This window comes from Arachis hypogaea, chromosome 1 (assembly GCF_003086295.3).
Source record: "Arachis hypogaea cultivar Tifrunner chromosome 1, arahy.Tifrunner.gnm2.J5K5, whole genome shotgun sequence".
NCBI lineage: Eukaryota > Viridiplantae > Streptophyta > Magnoliopsida > Fabales > Fabaceae > Arachis > Arachis hypogaea.
Genome location: NC_092036.1, coordinates 75,527,245 through 75,541,665, shown reverse-complemented (window position 1 = coordinate 75,541,665; position 14,421 = coordinate 75,527,245). Strand labels below are relative to the sequence as shown.

Sequence of the window (14,421 nt, the reverse complement as noted above, 5' to 3'; positions counted from 1 at the left end):
TATCAACAACCGTTCTGTGATGCATATCAAGGCAATGGCTATGATGAGCGCTCTTTTGATTATCAACAACCACCACCATATGCCTATGAACCCCCTCCTCAACATGACTTTGGACCACCATACTCACAAGCCCCTATCCACCATTCACCTCCATATGACCCTAATCCCTATCCACCATACCAACCACCTTATGAGCAAAATGAACCATAAACAAAATACTCTGTCAATCACCCAAATAGTGAAATTATTACCTTATTCTTGTTAAGGGGATGAAAAAAAGATAGGAAATTTTTTCCTATTCCAACCTAATTCTTCCTAAGATTTCTATTTAGATGAACTGGCTCTTACCAAAGTTATATATCGAAAATGAGTAACCGCGGAACCCCCTTTAACACCCCTTTTCCCTTTTTTCCCCTCTTTTCAAAGTTGGATTTCTAAGTTCTTTATTGAACTCATTTATTTGCAATCATGGTTAAAATGTAAAAAAGATTGGGGTTGACTACCAATCTTTTCCATAGAACCACCCCCATTCCAACACAATTACTCTCATGAACTACCACCTCAATATACACCATCTCCTTATCATTATCAAGATGAACCCTCTTATCCACCCTAAACCTCTATGGAGAACACACTTACCTCTCTTAGGGGTCTCACCTCTAAACTCCAAAATCTTATATCCTGCATGGACCAAACGTCTACCTCGAATACTCAACCCTCAAGCTCTGGTGCACTTTTTTTTCAACTACAGAATGATCTCTCCATCCCCTCACCACCATCCATGGAAGAGCACCCACATCCATCAATCCAAGAGCAACATGATCCCAATGATGCTATTGACATAGAACAAGAGAGAAGGGATCATCTTCGTGAATTCATACTTCATAAGGAGCTAGAGGAGGCACTAAAGGTGAAGGTAAAAGAGACCTATGCAGATGAAGGTGCAGTTGAAGGGAGTTGTCATAGAAAGGAAATCATCTAAGGGGAGTATGATTTTATACTAAAACAACTGGATGAAGCCGCAATAGTTAAAGAGGAAGTGGTTGCAGACTTAGGAGATGCTGAACCTCCATGGGAAATTCAAATCATAGAACCTCCTTCCAAGTCATTTGAATTTGATGTTGAAGAGAGTGTACAACCTCTAAGACATGTCATGGTTAAGGACTTGGAAGAGGTTGATCAAGAGATGGAGATTCAAGAAGAAGAAGCACAACCTCCCATGCCCTTGGAAAGCAGTGAAGAGGAGATTGAATTGGAAGTAAGCTACCAAGAGGAAGAGGTTGAAAGTGAAGAAGCTTGCAAAGAGACAGAAGTTGTCAGAGAAGAGCACAAGGGAGTTAAGCCTGCAATTACCTTGCCAAAGTTGTTGGAGACCCCTCCCCTAAGTTACCATCACCCTTCACAACATTCAAGTGGGTAAAATTCATATCCCTTAGCTTTCTAATCCCATTTGAATATGGGCTACTGGAGACGGATAGTCAACTTAGAGCTCTTTGTGGCATTAAGAGTAAGAAGAAGATGGTTAGTGGTAAGAATTGTCCTGCAAGGTTCATTATGGTTAGAAGCTTTAAGTTTAAATAAAAAGGTTGGTGTAGAGCTCAATTGAATGGGTCTAGGAAGTTATTTGGAAGCTTCAGTGAGAATTCTACAGCTGAACCACCCGGATGGAATCATGATAATCAACTTGAAGACGGGTGTAGAAACAAGATTTGGGATCCAGGAATATATGAGGATCAATTTTGGGAGTTCAAAGCTTGTGAAAAACTCCATCAAAGCTTGAGGAATTTACTTGGTATTGATAGGGCTTATTGGAAGTCCAAGCATTGGTGGAAGTTTCAAGATGAGTTCAAGCACAAGCCGCCATGACAAGGAGCTCACCAAATGTCCAACTTAAGGACTTTAACTAAAAGTGCTAGGTGGGAGACAGCCCACCATGGTATGATCGTCCCTCTTTAGTTTTAATTCTAGTCTGTTTTGTTTGTTCTTGAGTTTTGATTGAACCTGGAATTTCATATTAGCATTGCATTCTGCATACTACATTCTGCATTTTTGAATATATTTAAAAAAAAGAAAAAAAAGAAGCACATCCTATGCGTGCGCGTGCACCACGCGCATGCGTCACATGCGATGCTAAACCTTACAGAGAGTTACGTGGGAGCGTGGCTGGAGGCGTGCTTTAGGCACAAACACGCCCACGCAGACGCGTCCTTGACGCGTCCGTGCCGTTTGAAGAAATAGCCACCCACGCGTACGCATCATCGACGCGCATGCATGACCTTGCGAATTCGACGTAAAAGGTATACTGGCCGAAAGTTGTGCTGGCCTGGTGCGGGCACTGTGCCCAAGGCACAAAATCACCCACGTGTACGCGTAACTGACGCGTGCGCACCATTTTTAAATTTTGACCACCCACGCGTACAAGTGGGCGACGCTTACGCGTCACATGGTTAATGTGGTTTTCACGCGCACGCGTGCCCTGCGCGCGCGCATCACGCCCTGTTTCTACATTCTCACTCCTTTCTTCTCTCCTTTCTACTTCTTTCTTCCTTTTCTTACTCTCTTCTTCTTCTTCATCTCTTTAACTTCTCATCCCTCTTCACTTTCATTCTATTTCATTTAATTTATTTTCATACTTTCATTCATTGCATTATTTTTATTGGTGTTAGAAATTTATTTAGGTCATTATTTTCTATATTTTGCTTGTGGATTATTAAAGGAATTGTTTGACAATTATATATTACTTTTTAAAGGGTTGCTTGCATGTTCAATCTAATACTTTCAACAACTTATTTCTCATGCATGCTATGTATTTGTGAAAATGCCCGTATGGCATTGTACACTATTTTTAGATTTCTTTCATTCTACTACTCGAAATGCTTGCTTTTTACAAAATCCTTTTTATATTTTATTAATTAAATATAATTGTTATTACAAACATATTGTTAATTTGAAAGACTTGGTAATCTAACTTGGACATTGAATTCTTGATCTATGCTACTCATGCCTTTGCCGGCATGCCAATAAATACCTTACATTTAACTGTCATCACATGCACTTGCTATATTTCCATTGATGACTTTTTACATGTAGTCATGACCATGTGTTAATGTCATTCTTCATTACTGTGCATTGATTACCACCTTTCCCGCTCTCTTCCTTGCTCTGACCCTTGAAGTTTTAACGTCCTTACTCTTTCCCTTTCAGGATGGCCACTAAGAAAGATAAAGAGAAAGCTACTCCCAAACCACCGGCAAGGAAAGGAACAAAAAGAGCACTAGCTGCGGAGCCACCCATCCACCTGTACATCTTAGCATGCACCGAGGATGGTGCAATCTTTAAGTGTGGGGAGGTTGATACCGATCTCCATGGGTTAGTTACTTCTTTTTTTCAAACACCAATGTTAATTTGTTAATTGTTGCATTTGCATGTTTGTTTGATTTTATGCATTTAGTTACTACTTGGTTGAAGTAATATTTTCTTTTTCAAGAAATGTTTATAGTATTTCACTAATTTAAATTGAAACTTTTGTGTTAAACTTGTTTGGAAGTTGTATTTGGAACATGGTTTTTGAGCCAAAGAACACACAACCCGTAAGATTTTGAGCCTAATTACATGGTTACATTATTTAACCATAAATTTTTATTCTTGTGTATTTTCGTCTCTATAATTGCAATCTTTACTTTGTTTCATTCTATATGTCCATTATTTAGTGTATTTACATGCTTGTATATGATTGAGGCCATTATTTATTTTTGCTCAATTATCCCAAATAAGCCTACCCTTTTATGTCACCTTTGTTAGCCACTTTGAACTTTTTAATCCCCTTCTGTTCTATAACCACATCACTAGCCTTAAGCAGAAAAACAAATTAATTATCCCAGATTGAATCTTTGGTTAACTTAAGATAGAGATTGTGCATCAACTAAGTGTGGGGAAACTGTGGGAACATGGGTTAATAAGGGAATGTATCATGTTTCTAATCTATTTGAATATTGGAAATTTGGGAACTTACTCATGAAAAACCAAAATAGAAAAATAATGAAAAAAATCCATGTGCATTGATAAGTTATGATTATTTTTCTATTAAAAGAAAAAAAAGAAAAAGGAGAAAAATCCAAAAATATTCAATAAATAAGTAAATAAATAAGGGGACAAAAAAAAATACCCCAATGTTAAGCTTTAATAGAAAGATCAATGCACATGTGATAAATAAATATCAAAACTTTGGTACATGAGTATGTGATACAAAAGTGAGAATTATGGGTAGCTAGGCATGATTTTAGAAGTTATATAGAATGTATGTATGTTAGGTGATAGCTCAGGTTACTCAAAGATTCAATTTATAGCTCACTTAGCCATACATATATCCTCACCCTTGCCTTGGCCCCATTACGACCTTGAAAAGACCTCATGATGTGTGCATTGGTACATTAAATATTTGTTGATTAGTTAGATGAAGAACAAAGTTTAGAAAGCATGACTAGAGAAGACTAGAGTGGATTACCCTAGACACTTGAGAGAGCAGAGTGATATACATTACCAGTGAGGGTTCAATGCTTGATTCTATGTTCCCTGCTTTCATGAGATATCTTCTTACAAGTTTACTTGTCTTTTATTGTGTAATTTGAATTAGTGGAATTTCATTCATATTTGTCTTGGAGAACTTATTTACTTTTAACCAAGTAGGTAGAAATATTTTGCATGTAGTTGGATTCACATAGATAGGTTACATTGCATACTCTCTATCATTCCTCTTCACTCCTTTATAGCTTCTCTTGAGCTTAGCATGAGAACATGCTAATGTTAAGTGTGGGGAGGTTGATAAACCACTATTTTATGGTTTATCTTGTGCTCAATTGAGTGGTTATTATCAAGCCTTTGCATACTTATTCATACTATTTGCATGGTTTTACAATTCCTTCCCAGAATTTGCTCTATGATTGAAAACTTGCTTCCTAGAGTCTTTAATTTGTGTATTTTAATCATCTCTTATTACCATTCGATGCCTTGATATGTGTGTTAAGTGATTTCAGGGATTACAGGGCAAGAATGGCTTAGAGGATGGAAAGAAAGCATGCAAAAGTAGAAGGAATACTAGAAGTTGAAGAAATTGCTAAGCTGTCAAGCCTGACCTCGTCGCACTCAAACCGTCATAAATTGAGCAACAGAGATCCAAATGACGCAGTTTTAGTTGCGTTGGAAAGCTAACATTCAGGGCTTCGCAACGATATATAATTTGTCATAGCTGCCCCGAAGTTAGGTGACGCGGACGTGTGGATGACTCACATGTGTTGCATTTGCGAATTTCAATCCACGCAAACGCATGGACGACGCCTCCGCGTCACTTTGCCGTGATCTGTACGAACCAGCAGTGATTTTTAGGCTGTTTTTGACCCAGTTTTGGGCCTAGAAAACATAGATTAGAGGCTATAAAGTGAGGGAATGCATCCATTCATAATATACTTCATACAACATTCATAATTCACTTTTGATATTTTAGATGTAGTTTTAGAGAGAGAGAGGCTTTCTCCTCTCTCTTAAGAATTAGGATTTCTCTTAGTTTTAGGATTAGGATTTCTACTTCTTCATCACAGGTTCAATGTTCTTTTTATTTATTTTCTCCTTTATTTGTTTATGAACTTTCCATGTTAGGATTGATTTTCTTAATTAATACACATTGATGTATTTTAGACTTATTATTGCTTTCTTTAATTTATGTCATTGATACTTTCGCTTTATCCAAATTATTTTCATTCGAGTAGACTTTCTTCCCTTTTGGCTTTGATTGAGTAATTGGTAACTCTTGAGTTATCAAACTCAACAGTTGATTAATATTTGAAGTTTACTGGTTGATTTGGATCCCTCTAAAGCTAGTCTTTCCTTAGGAGTTGACTAGGACTTGAGGAATCAAATTAATTGGTCCACTTGACATTCCTTTATTTAGTAAGGGTTAACTAAGTGGGAGCAACGGACAATACTCATCACACCTAATAAGGATAACTAGGATGGGATTTCCAATTCTCATACATTGCCAAGAGTTTTCTAGTTATTAATTTATTAATTCCTGCAATTTATTTCTCTTGCTCAAACCTTTTCAAAAACCCAAAAATACTATTTTTCATAACCAATAATAAATCATACATCCTGCAATTCCTTGAGAAGACGACCCGAGGTTTGAATACTTTGGTTTATAAATTTTATTGGGTTTGTTACATGTGACAACCAAACGTTTGTACGAAAGGATTTTTTGTTGGTTTAGAAGCTATACTTACAACACGACCATATATTTGTGAATTTCTTTACCGATAGGAAATCCGATCGTCAACGTCTGTAGAGATGAGCTCTACAAGACCCATCCAAAAATTTTATAGGTAAGCCTCATTTTCACTCCTTGCATCTCAGCTCTTATTTTCGAAAATTAATTGGGTTTGATGTTGAGAAATTGTGTAATTTTGGTGTTTTAGACCGAATCGTGGACTTGATGGGCCTTGTCCCAATTTTGTGTTGGTAAGGTGAGATAATCCTAATAATGGTGTTTTTGTGGAAAAATGAATTCCAAACAAACAACTCACCGGCAAGTATACCGGGTCGCATCAAGTAGTAATAACTAACTTAGAGTGAGGTCGATCCCACAGGGATTGATGGATCAAGCAACTTTAGTGGGTGATTAGTTTAGTCAAGCTAACATTGAGTGAATTATGTCAAGTGTAACCAACAGAAAGTAAATTGACAAGAATTGTAAATGACAGAATTTAAATAGGTAGAAAACTTAAAGAGCAAGAAATATAAATTGAAAGAATCTTAAATGCCAAGAAATGTAAATTTCATCAAATGTAAAGGGAATTGGGTGCAGGGAAATTAAAGAAATCAATGAAGCAAGCAATCAACGAGATCTTGAGAACAAGTGGCAAGCAATTTAAAGTGTAGGAAAATTAAATTCAGATCACAGTAGCTCAAATGTAAAGTGCAGAGGAACAAAAGTGCAGAAAAATAAATTTGGAGCAATAGGAACAGAAAGTAGAAATCGCAGAGAAGGAAATTGTAGCAGAAAAGTAAACCAGCAAGAAAACTCAATTCAATTGTGAAATCTAAAAAGGCAAGTGAAGATCTCAGGGGATCAAAGAGACTAGAAAACAAGTCTAGATCTCAATTCCTTCCTTGATCCAATCAGAGAACAATTTGGAGAAGAAAATTAAGATGAAAGTAATCAAGGAAACTCAGATCAATGCAGAAGAAGATCAAAGAGATTTCAGATCAAGTGAAACAGAATTCCTTCAATTCTTGATCCAAAATTCAAACTCAGAAAAGGAAAACTAAAGAGAGAGTGCTCTACTCCTACTCCTAATGCTCCCTAGTGGAGCCAGCCTCCTTAATAAAATGGAATTGATGCCTTTATATAGGCTTTACCCAATGAAAATGAAATTACAATTAAATGAAAATCCTAATTCTAGCTTGTTCTTGTGCCTTTGAGTTAATGGGCTTTGCTTGCTTTTTATTTGAAGAGTGGATCCGGTTGGCTTTTTGATTTGGTGAAGAATTGAATTAAATTGGATTTTTGGTTGAATTTGGACTATGGGTGTTGCTCCCAGGGCAAGGCTCGGCTCTTGGCAAGAGCTTTGGGCAAGAGCTTTGGTGATCTTGGCCTTCCAATATGTTGCACACTTCTTCATTGTGACAAGGAAACAAAGCTCTTTGCAAGAGCTCTAAGCTCCTGGCAAGAGCTTTGCTTGTCCCTTGAGGTCCATGGTTCGATCCTTGGGTGGAGCACTTGCTGGTCATTTTCCTTGGCACAAGAGTAGCGCCCAATGTCTTCCCTCCTTGAGGTGCCCGGTTCGATCCTTGGGGAGTGCAGGAGCTAGCTTTTCTTTTTGGCAACAAAGTGGTGCCTAAGGCTTTGCTCCTTGGATGTCCTTGGTTTGAATCCCATGGAGTGAAAACAAGCCAATTTTGGCTTGTTTTTCTTGTGAGGTAGTGCTGCCCCACTCCCCCTTGGTCTTGGGTTCAAGCCTTGGTGAGTGCATTATTGAGCTCTTTTTCCCTTGATTTTTCCTTTAAGAAGCCCGAAAAAGCTCTTGGAGAAAGCTCCTGGCAAGAGCTTTGCTTTGAGTTTGCCTTGCTCCCTTTTTCCTTGTAGCACTTGGTTAAGCTCTTGGCAAGAGCTCTAGGCTCTTGGCAAGAGCTTTGTGCTCTTGCTCATTGTGTTGAGCCATGCTTTTCTTCCTCTTTTTGGTCATGGGCCATGCTTTTCTTCCTTGATTTGGAAAAATGAATTCCAACCACAAAACTCACCGACAAGTATACCGGGTTGCATCAAGTAGTAATAACTAACTTAGAGTGAGGTCGATCCCACATGGATTGATGGATCAAGCAACTTTAGTGGGTGATTAGTTTAGTCAAGCTAACATTGAGTGAATTGTGTCAAGTGTAACCAACAGAAAGTAAATTGACAAGAATTGTAAATGACAGAATTTAAATAGGTAGAAAACTTAAAGAGCAAGAAATATAAATTGAAAGAATCTTAAATGCCAAGAAATGTAAATTTCATCAAATGTAAAGGGAATTGGGTGCAGGGAAATTAAAGAAATCAATGAAGCAAGCAATCAACGAGATCTTGAGAACAAGTGGCAAGAAATTTAAAGTGTAGGAAAATTAAATTCGGATCACAGTAGCTCAAATGTAAAGTGCAAAGGAACAAAAGTGCAGGAAAATAAATTTGGAGCAATAGGAACAGAAAGTAGAAATCGCAGAGAAGGAAATTGTAGCAGAAAAGTAAACCAGCAAGAAAACTCAATTCAATTGTGAAATTTAAAAAGGCAAGTGAAGATCTCAGGGGATCAAAGAGACTAGAAAACAAGTCTAGATCTCAATTCCTTCCTTGATCCAATCAGAGAACAATTTGGAGAAGAAAAAGAAGATGAAAGAAATCAAGGAAACTCATATTCAATGCAGAAGAAGAACAAAGAGATTTCAGATCAAGTGAAACAGAATTCCTTCAATTCCTGATCCAAAATTCAAACTCAGAAAAGGAAAACTAAAGAGAGAGCTCTCTACTCCTACTCCTAATGCTCCCTAGTGGAGCCAGCCTTCTTAATAAAATGGAATTGATGCCTTTATATAGGCTTTACCCAATGAAAATGAAATTACAATTAAATGAAAATCCTAATTCTAGCTTGTTCTTGTGCCTTTAAGTCAATGGGCTTTGCTTGCTTTTTATTTGAAGAGTGGATCCGGTTGGCTTTTTGATTTGGTGAAGAATTGAATTAAATTGGATTTTTGGTTGACTTTGGACCATGGGTGTTGCTCCCAAGGCAAGGCTCGGCTCTTGGCAAGAGCTTTGGTGATCTTGGCCTTCCAATGTGTTGCATGCTTCTTCATTGTGACAAGGAAACAAAGCTCTTTGCAAGAGCTCTAAGCTCCTGGCAAGAGCTTTTCTTGTCCCTTGAGGTCCATGGTTCGATCCCTGGGTGGAGCACTTGCTGGTCATTTTCCTTGGCACAAGAGTAGCGCCCAATGTCTTCCCTCCTTGAGGTGCCCAGTTCGATCCTTGGGGAGTGCAGGAGCTGGCTTTTCTTTTTGGCAACAAAGTGGCGCCTAAGGCTTTTCTCCTTGGATGTCCTTGGTTCGAATCCCATGGAGTGAAAACAAGCCAATTTTGGCTTGTTTTTCTTGTGAGGTAGCGTTGCCCCCCTCCCCTTGGTCTTGGGTTCAAGCCTTGGTGAGTGCATTATTGAGCTCTTTTTCCCTTGATTTTTCCTTGAAGAAGCCCGAAAAAGCTCTTGGAGAAAGCTCTTGGCAAGAGCTTTGCTTTGAGTTTGCCTTGCTCCCTTCGTCCTTGTAGCACTAGGTTAAGCTCTTGGCAAGAGCTCTAGGCTCTTGGCAAGAGCTTTGTGCTCTTGCTCATTGTGTTGAGCCACGCTTTTCTCCTTTTTAGCTTATTTTGTGCTTATTTGCTTCTTTTTCTTCTTATTTCCTACAAGATTTATAAAATTAAAAGATCAAGAAAATATACCATTTAAGCACAAAAGCATTCAATATTTAAGCACAAATAATCAATTTCTTGTATGATAAATGATGAGCGGATAATTTATACGCTTCTTGGCATTGTTTTTAGTATGTTTTTAGTATATTTTTGTTAGTTTTTATTATATTTTTATTAGTTTTTAGTTAAAATTCACTTTTCTGGACTTTACTATGAGTTTGTGTATTTTTTTGTGATTTCAGGTATTTTCTGGCTGAAATTAAGGGACCTGAGCAAAAATCTGATTCAGAGGCTGAAAAGGACTGCAGATGCTGTTGGATTCTGACCACCCTGCACTCGAAGTGGATTTGCTGGAGCTACAGAATCCCAATTGGCGCTCTCTTAATTGCGTTGGAAAGTAGACATCCTGGGCTTTCCATCAATGTATAATAGTCCATACTTTGCCTGAGATTTGATGGCCCAAACCGGCGTTCCAAATCAGCTCAAGAATTCTGGCGTTTAACGCCGGAACTGGCACAAGAATGGGAGTTAAACGCCCAAACTGGCACAAAAGCTGGCGTTTAACTCCAAGAAAAGTCTCTACACATGAAAGCTTCAATGCTCAGCCCAAGCACATACCAAGTGGGCCCGGAAGTGGATTTTTATGTCATTTACTCATTTTTGTAAACCCTAAGCTACTAGTTCTCTACAAATAGGACCTTTTGCTATTGTAGTTGACATCTTTTTTATCACTTTAGATCTTAGGATCATCTTTCAATCTTCGGATCATCTTTTGATCATGTTGTTATGATTGAACCCTCTTTGGGAGGCTGGCTATTCGGCCATGCCTAGACCTTGTTCTTATGTATTTTCAACGGTGGAGTTTCTACACACCATAGATTAAGGTGTGGAGCCTGCTGTACCTCGAGTATTAATGCAATTACTATTGTTCTTCTATTCAATTCAGCCTATTCTTGTTCTAAGATATCACTTGTTCCTCAACTTGATGAATGTGATGATCCGTGACACTCATCATCATTCTCACCTATGAACATGTGCCTGACAACCACCTCCATTCTACCTTAGATTGAGTGGATATCTCTTAGATCCCTTAATCGGAATCTTCGTGGTATAAGCTAGAATTGATGGCGGCATTCAAGAGAATCCAGAAGGTCTAAACCTTGTCTATGGTATTCTGAGTAGGATTCAAGGATTGAATGACTGTGACGAGCTTCAAACTCCTGAAGGCTGGGCGTTAGTGACAGACGCAAAAGAATCACTGGATTCTATTCCAACCTGATTGAGAACCGACAGATGATTAGACGTGCTGTGACAGAGCGCGTTGAATATTTTCACTGAGAGGACGGGACTGTAGCCATTGACAACAGTGATGCCCAACATATAGCTTGCCATGGAAAGGAGTAAGAAGGATTGGATGAAGACAGTAGGAAAGCCGAGAGACAAAAAGGTCAAAGCATCTCCATACGCTTATCTGAAATTCTCACCAATGAATTACATAAGTATCTCTATCTTTATTTTATTCTTTATTCATAAATCATCTATAACCATTTGAATCTACCTGACTGAGATTTACAAGATGACCATAGCTTGCTTCATACCAACAATCTCCGTGGGATCGACCCTTACTCGCGTAAGGTTTATTACTTGGACGACCCAGTGCACTTGCTGGTTAGTTGTGCGAAGTTGTGATAAAGAGTTGAGATTGCAATTGAGTGTACCATGTTGATGGCACTATTGATGATCACAATTTTGTGCACCAAGTTTTTGGCGCCGTTGCCAGGGATTGTTTGAGTTTGGACAATTGACGGTTCATCTTGTTACTTAGATTAGGTATTTTTCAGAATTTTTAAGAATGAATTCTAGAGTTTCAAGGTGATGTTTTCATCATCACCAAAGCTGATTGATTCTCATCAATTTAGCTCTTGAATGCAATGTCCTGCTGAAGCTTGGCTAGCCATGTCTAATTTCTTTAGACTAAAGCTTTAGACTAACATTGCATGATTCCTGGAATTCTTATTAAAAATTTTGAATCTCTTTATTTTCTTTTCCATATAATTTTCGAAAAATCCAAAAAATTACAAAGTCATAAAAATCAAAAATATTTTATGTTTCTTGTTTGAGTCTAGTGTCCCATTTTAAGTTTGGTGTAAATTGCATGTTTCTGTTCTTCTTGCATTTTTCGAATTCATTCATGTGTCTTCACTGATCTTCAAGTTGTTCTTGATGATTTGCTTGCTCTGATCATTAAATTCTCTTGTCTTGTGTGTTTTGTTGTTTCTCATATGCATTCTCAATTTGTTAGAGTCAATAGTATACAAACTTCTAAGTTTGGTGTCTTGCATGCATTGTCTATTTGATCTTAGTTGCATTTTGATTATTCCTCATCATTAAAAATTCAAAAAAAATTTTAATTTGTGTCTTTTCAAGTCAATAATACAGAGAATTGAAGATTCAGAACATACAGCAGAGGAATTACACAGAAAAAGTTGGGCGTTCAAAACGCCCAGTGAAGAAGGAAAACTGGCGTTTAAACGCCAGCCAAGGTACCTGGCTGGGCGTTTAACGCCCAAAAGGGTAGCATTTTGGGCGTTAAACGCCAGAATGGATACCATTCTGGGCGTTTAACGCCAGGATGGCACAAGAGGGAAGATTCTGTTTTTAATTCAATTTTTTTTCAAGTTTTCATAATTTTTCAAAATCAAATCTTTTTCAAATCATATCTTTTCAATCATATATTTTCAACATCAATTTTTTTCCATTTTCAAAAAATACTTGCTAACAATTAATTATTTGATTCAACATTTCAAGTATGTTGCCTTTTCTGTTGAGAAAGGTTTAATGTTTGAATCGTATCTTTTAAATTTCTTGTTAGCCAAGTCATTAATTTTAAAAATCAAGTCTTTTTAAATTGTTTTTCAATCATATCTTTTCAATCATATCTTTTCAAAACCATAACTTTTTAATCATATCTTTTTAACCACATCTTTTTCAAAATAGTTTTCAATCATATCTTTTTGATTTCTAATTTCAAAATCTTTTTCAGAAAAAAAACACTTAATTTCTTTCCCACTCTTAGTTTTCGAAAATCAATTACCTTTTTTCAAAATTTCTTAAAATTAATTCACTTTAATTTTCGAAAATTTCTTTCCCTCTTCTCACATCCTTCTATTTATGGACTAACACTCCTCCTCAATACACAATTCGAACTCTATCTCTCTTGATAAGTTCGAATTCTTCTACCTCCTCCTTCTACTCTTCTTTTCCTCTGACACCTCAAGGAATCTCTATACTGTGACATAGAGGATTCCATACTTTCTTGTTCTCTTCTCTTTCATATGAGCAGGAGCAAAGACAAAGGCATTCTTGTTGAAGCTGACCCTGAACCTGAAAGGACCTTGAAGCGAAAGCTAAGAGAAACTAAAGCACAATTCTCTGTAGAGGACCTAACAGAAATCTTCAAAGAAGAAGACATGGCAGCCGAAAACAACAACAATGCAAATAATGCAAGGAAGGTGCTGGGTGACTTTACTGCACCTACTCCCGACTTCTATGGGAGAAGCATCTCTATCCCTGCCATTGGAGCAAACAACTTTGAGCTTAAGCCTCAATTAGTTTCTCTAATGCAATAGAATTACAAGTTTCATGGACTTCCATTGGAAGATCCTCATCAGTTTTTAGCTGAATTCTTACAAATCTGTGACACTGTCAAGACCAATGGGGTTAACCCTGAGGTCTACAGACTTATGCTATTCCCTTTTGCTGTAAGAGACAGAGCTAGGATATGGTTGGACTCACAACCTAAAGAAAGCCTGAACTCTTGGGAAAAGCTAGTCAATGCCTTCTTGACAAAGTTCTTTCCACCTCAAAAATTGAGTAAGCTTAGAGTGGAAGTCCAAACCTTCAGACAGAAGGAAGGTGAATCCCTCTATGAAGCTTGGGAAAGATACAAACAATTGATCAGAAAGTGTCCTTCTGACATGCTTTCTGAATGGAGCATCATAGGTATCTTCTATGATGGTTTGTCTGAACTGTCCAAGATGTCATTGGATAGCTCTGCTTGAGGATCTCTTCATCTGAAGAAGACGCCTACAAAAGCTCAAGAACTTATTGAAATGGTTGCAAATAACCAATTCATGTGCACTTCTGAAAGGAATCCTGTGAACAATGGGACGAATCAGAAGAAAGGAGTTCTTGAGATTGATACTCTGAATTCTATATTAGCTCAGAACAAAATATTGACTCAGCAAGTCAATATGATTTCTCAAAGTCTGTCTGGAATGCAAGCTGCACCAGGCAGTACTAAGGACACTTCATCTGAAGAAGAAGCTTATGATCCTGAGAACCCATCAATGGAAGAGGTGAATTACATAGGAGAACCCTATGGAAACACCTATAATCCTTCATGGAGAAATCATCCAAATCTCTCATGGAAGGATCAACAG

General features: G+C 37.7%; 1 non-coding gene across 1 annotated transcript; it reads right to left on the bottom strand.

The window, feature by feature from the left end:
• Positions 1-13,854: 13,854 nt before the first annotated feature.
• LOC112711699 (small nucleolar RNA R71) lies at positions 13,855-13,962 on the bottom strand. The gene has a single exon (XR_003157576.1). It is a non-coding gene; the product is annotated as a small nucleolar RNA R71 (small nucleolar RNA).
• Between the last annotated feature and the right edge of the window lie 459 nt (positions 13,963-14,421).